Below are 6,193 nucleotides of genomic sequence, written 5' to 3' on the forward strand. Positions count from 1 at the left end.
TGGCAGACTAATGTTCAGTTTCACAAGAAATGCACTGTGGATTTTCTTCCTTTTTCGTGACGTATTCGTGTATAAGACGGGTGTGGCCGATGCGAAGTCTATTTATTATCGTCTTATTCCTTCTATTCGGGTGAAAATTTGGCCAGCTGAAGATTTGGTATTTTTCTTCTTAGTTAAGTATTCTGATTCAGTCAGTGCGTTTGCCATTTGAGAAGTATGTGTTCCTTGATTTGGTTTTTTAAATCTTTATATGTTGTAGGTAGTGTGCTTAAATTTTGGACGTCGAGGATTTTGTTGCATTCTTGTAATTTTAGTTTAGTTTTTCGTTACTTTTAATATTACTGTGCCCAGTGATCCAGTTTATTATTATTATTATTATGTTCTATATATAATATATATACTATATTGTAATACTGCAGATGAGACGCTTTGATCGTTTTCCACACGGAATATCAGTTTGCAGGTAAAATCAACCGCTGTGAGTTATCGATTATATTGTACAATCGTTTTGTAAACACGATACAAATTTAAAACAATGGTAGACAGTTACGGTTGTTTGTCGCGTATAATGTGGTATGGTGAAAAAAGGTAAACTCAGTGAAATTAGACGTGTTTACATAAATGTAAGTAGTGTGGTATACTTGATATTTTCTCCGCTGCATATTGACTCCGTTTTCAATCATAATTTATAGATGTTTTTAAAATTATGATTTAACAAAAAAATTTCTCAACCTGGTTTCTATGGTAATTACTTATATTCATGTTAGGTACCACGTTTAAAAATTCAGGTGTAACGGAAAAAAAATTAACCAGATTCTGTGGGTCCCCTCTTTTTTTTTTTTTTTTTGGTTACTTTTATATAATGGTAAAGTATTTATAAATTGTTAATCGGTTATCAGACGTGTAACCTAGACAAGAACAATATGTAGTGAAATTGGTTACCATTACAGCTGTAACGAAAAATTGTAAATTTTGGTCAAAAAAAATATTTTATCCAGCCTGAAAACATATGTGCCTAATATTAATAGTTAAAACTATTTTTTAAATTAAATTATTACTTCACCAATCATAAATCAATTTGCGTTATAGTAATATGTATCTAATCCATACAAATTAAATATAATTAATAATACTTGATTACAGATAAATTAACATAATATGAGTCTAACCTGTCTTTGTCATAAAAAAGTAATGTATATAACAATCAACAATAGCGTCGATTTTTTATAGTCATAACAGAAAATGATCATTCGGAAAACAACCTATGTCATATTATTGTACATTTCTACTAAAACAATCGCATTGGTTCACACGAGAGAAATATAATGCTCGCTGTCTCCCGCGACTACGGTGTTTTCTATTTGTACAATTTTGTCGGAACTGAGTCAGAAACCTGAAAGTGTAAAATTTTAAGACGTGTTCAGTTCAGTGTTGTAAAAATGTAAGTCCCAAATTGTATTTTGAATTTTTAAATAATGATGTGTCGTTGTTTTATAGGTTTTCATACGTCATAATATTAAAAAAATCTGCCTTAGTCAATCCCAGTTAATGTATATTAAGTACCTATAGTTATATCTTCTCTTGACGAAACAATTGGTTTTTTTTAGATATATTCAAGCATCTTTCTTTTGATTCATTAAATTTCATTATAATATTATTTTAATACTCCACAGAATAGAATGCTTTTTTATTTCCTTGAATGGAAAGAAATTATAATTATCAGTCCAAAAACACCTTACGGCACTTATATAAAAATGTTTATATATATAATTAGTTCTATACTTCTATCCATGAACAATTTTTCTTATTCTTAAATCATTGTTTTAATTTATTAATAATAAAGTTATAAATACTATGCATGCAAACAAGTATAAAAATGTATGCTTATTGCTCACCTACATTTAAAAAATCTGAACAACGTAACAATTACAAAAAATAAATTAATTAAATAAAAAATAAAAAATATTGATTTACAAACAATTATTTAAAACTTTAACGAACAATCAAAATTAAAATGACATTAATGTTTTATTATTACAGTTTATACAATACAATATTCGTATTAAAAATTAAAGAATATTGTTTCGTTGGAAATTAATGGAATCATTGTTATGACTTTTGGTGTTTCAGGTTGACTTAACGCGCGCGCGTGATAGATGAAGTAATAATAGCTGTTAAAAAGTTTTGTTTTATGTTTTTTCCAGACTAAAATTTAAATTATCGGCCATAGATTATCGATTAATGAGTTCAAAATAAGATATTATATATATTGTGTTTTCCACCACACATTATAACTGACCGAGGCACCGATTTTTCAATTTCCGTGATATATTGTTTCACCCGATTGCACGCTCACTCGTCTCCATAATTTCCCACGAATTGAAAACAAAAATCAAGAGCAGATTTCGTTTTAAAAAAAATCAATGTTACCATCGACAACGACCATGACCGATGAACGACCTACAGAAGTCCCAGACGCCATTTTGTCTTTGGTTTTAACACCGTGACTAAAATTATTCTTATACAGAGACAGACGCATTATTATATATAGACGCACCACCCTTGTAATATATATTTATACGAATTTGGTGTATTATAATGTGTTTAGAGATGTGAGTTTGGAAAATTCCAAGGATTTACTACATTTTCGTACATTTTCCCGAGGTATTCTTAGGTAATTTTTTCCCGTTGCAGTTAGAATCAATAGTAACTTGTCGCGTTTATAATATTTTTACAATCATTCTATTAATTACGTTATCTTAACGGCTGTACAACTAGATATATACATAAATGTGCATTGCGACGCATATTGTACTTTTATTTTATTTACACGTATTTTGAAAGGAAAACACTTTATAAATAGACGTGATAAATATAATCATTATTATTATTTCCATGATTTGAATTTTAAAATATATACTTAGGTAACACTTAAATATTTAAATTTTTTAAATTTATTTTTTATATAAACATATATAAAAAGATAAAAATATATTTATGTTTTTATTGTAGTTGTATTATATTAATAATTTAATTGTTTATTTTATGAATTATTTCTGTTCTGATTGAAGCAGGTATAGTTTTAGTTGTGCAAAGAATAATATGATGACTGATGAGTTTCCCATAAACAATCTTAAGAACAGACAGAGGTAACTAAAATATTCATAATAAATACCTACAGCATATACAAATTTAATTGAAGTTTCTAGAAGGTAATAAACCAAACACGTATCATATTATATTCAGATGATTGAAAATAGTAATTATTATTTTTATTATTATATTAATACGAAAAGCAATCATTGCGTAATTTAAACCTACCGTCGATGAAAACCAAGTAAGTTTATAATTTTAACAATCTATTCAACAATTTTACATTAATTTCAATAATAATAATTATTAGAATTTTCCATTCCACCGCCGCCGCCGTCTATTAAATACAAAATTTTAAACCACGTCGAAAACAATTTAATATTTTGGCGTATATGTACACGAATGGTTGTGTTCAGACTTGTGTTTATGACACATTATTAGAGGTACGTAATAATATATTATGTGTAATTTTAAACATTTTCAATAATTCATCTAATTATAATGATTTATCGATTGTTCTAAAATTGAATAGGTAACTGTCAATACACCGCGATTAAACGTGAAATCAAAACAGTCATTTGTTCATTTTATGCTTTGTATATTTGTTCCTCGAGGGTTGCACTCGTATTATACATATATTATTTTCATGTCAGCGATGTCCACGCAATGGTCGAAAATATTGTGCGAATTTCATAAAAAATTAATTCACTGAAACTCCACAAATTATATTCATCATGCAGTATTGGAGTGAATACCTATGGTTTTTCATTCGACGAATCGACAATGTATATTAATATTCATGTTCATCCTGTAATAGTTGTGTTTCTACAATAATCTCATATTATGATGGTCAAATAAAAAAATCGTGTTAATTATCTGTAAAAAAAGTCAGATTTTAGTAATGCGAAAAAGTTTTTTTTTTATATATATAAAAATTAATAATATTAATTTAAAAATTAAAATGGGGAAATACGGTGAGGTCGATTATGCCACCGTGCTCACAAGGCTTATAGGTTCGTATACTAGCTACGGTTTTAGATGTCTATTTATGCGACAATAAATTGCCTAGTGCTGTAATAGTTGTTTATAGACAGGTATAGATAATTATTACCGGTTGATTTTTTTCCATACATGTAACATATTTTTTTTTTTTACAGAATAAATTAACCGAGACGATTTAACGAGTGGGCGCGCAATAATGACCGCAGTGCGAATCCAGTGGTTCTCAGCCAATCACGCACATATTTATGTATCACGATATATTTTATCGTTTGTAACGGTTCGGTCTCAGCGACGATATTTCATTGCGACACACGATCCTTAAAAATCGAATTCTGATAATATTTTATTATAACTACCTAGCTATGTCGTCTGTCGTATAAAATATTTCATGCCTAAATATATACGTAAAACGTGCGGCCCGCAGTCAGACACAACTTTCGAATAAAAAATATTAATTCGAACAATATCCAAACGATAATTTATTATTATATTTTCATACCTTATATAGTTGTATATGCAAATAAATAACAAATTGCTCATTTTTCTTTTTCACGACACTTGAAAATTTCAATACTCGTCTTCAGATATCCGAACATTTATTCAATTATTTTGACGTTAGTTCGGTACGATTTAATTTATTCGGCTTAAGGTTCATAAAGTTACATAAACTCAAAATAACCAGTGATAATTATATATATATACGTATATGTATATGATACAATATGGTAATAAAAAGTTATATTATATTTTACATCGTGTAATGTTATGAAATTATTTACATTAATAAAACATATCTGTGAGTATACAGTTTTATGACAAAAAACAAATCTTCCAAAAAATACATATAGTGTTTAAACACTATAATATGCATATTAGCATATTGATGATAGTATTAATAAAATTAGCAATATAAATTATGATACTGATTATAGATATTAATTTAGATTGGTTAATGGTTATTACTTATGAGGAATTGAGGAATACATTAAACAAGCAAGCAAATAAAGTTCATTATATTAATCCGATAGCTTGTATAATTACAGATAAGAACTTCAGCTTATAGTTTATATAATATCATTTATAAATTACAATATTGATAATAGTATATATTTAAAAATAAAATAGCGTAATGTAAAGAACGATTCGCCAAACATGATCGCTAAAATTTTCCATTCAAAAAATTAATTGATACAAACTAATATTTTTTTTTGGAATTTTCAAGTATACTAAAATACCGCCGTATATCATTTATTTTGATTTTGGTATAAAAAAATCTAAAGAATAAAATAAATCGTGTTTAGTATCCTTGAAAATTTAAAACATTATGGTTCGAATAAATTCATCTCTAAGAAAAAAATTTGGATTAGCATGCTTGGTATATCACCTGCACTGTTTTATGTTAATATCGACTATAGGTGTATGGATGACGAGATAAATACATTTACTAAAAAAATATATAGGTTAAATTACGTAATTATACATTATTTAAAAATCAGTATTAAAATATTTAAAATGATATAATATGATTATTTAAATTTTTTTTTTGTTCAATTTGAATCAAGGAAAATAATCAATAACGTCTTCTTGGATATACATAAATTCGATGTTGTAATATGTATTTCTATGTATTCACACGATTGAAATTTTTACTCGAGCTCTTCGGAAAAGGGAATTTAAAAGACATGATTATTTACGGCTTGAAAATTTGCTTTCAAAACGAGAGATATTATTTGTTTACTGTTTTGTATACTTTTGAAATAAACCCTAACGATATTATTGGTGTGAGTAGGAAGGATGATTCATATAGGTAGGTAAAAAAATAATTATATTATATTACTATACATATTGTGATCACTACATTATAATATGAAAATCTATATACGAGCAATAGTTAATAACATTAAAGCCGTTTGCGAATTAGACTTTAGGGATCGCACATTTTATTTAAATTATATTATATAAAAAACACACAATATGTTAAATTTTCTGTGATATAGGTAATTTAATTTCAAAATATGTTTAATAATAAATTATATTGTATTGTATTATAATTTATAGATATCAAATAGTAGCAAATTGAAGTGGTTCAGTTATCGAG

At 26.9% G+C, this 6,193-nt stretch overlaps 1 long non-coding RNA gene across 1 annotated transcript; it reads left to right on the forward strand.

Moving 5' to 3' along the window:
• Positions 1-1,242: 1,242 nt before the first annotated feature.
• LOC149055387 (uncharacterized) lies at positions 1,243-3,952 on the forward strand. The gene is made up of 5 exons (XR_016192211.1): positions 1,243-1,441; positions 3,075-3,149; positions 3,203-3,337; positions 3,404-3,536; positions 3,626-3,952. It is a non-coding gene; the product is annotated as an uncharacterized LOC149055387 (long non-coding RNA).
• The last annotated feature ends 2,241 nt before the right edge of the window (positions 3,953-6,193 follow it).

The sequence above is a fragment of the Diuraphis noxia genome, unplaced genomic scaffold (assembly GCF_037042655.1).
Source record: "Diuraphis noxia isolate RWA-SAM2 unplaced genomic scaffold, SU_Dnox_SAM2 contig0005, whole genome shotgun sequence".
Classification (NCBI taxonomy): domain Eukaryota; kingdom Metazoa; phylum Arthropoda; class Insecta; order Hemiptera; family Aphididae; genus Diuraphis; species Diuraphis noxia.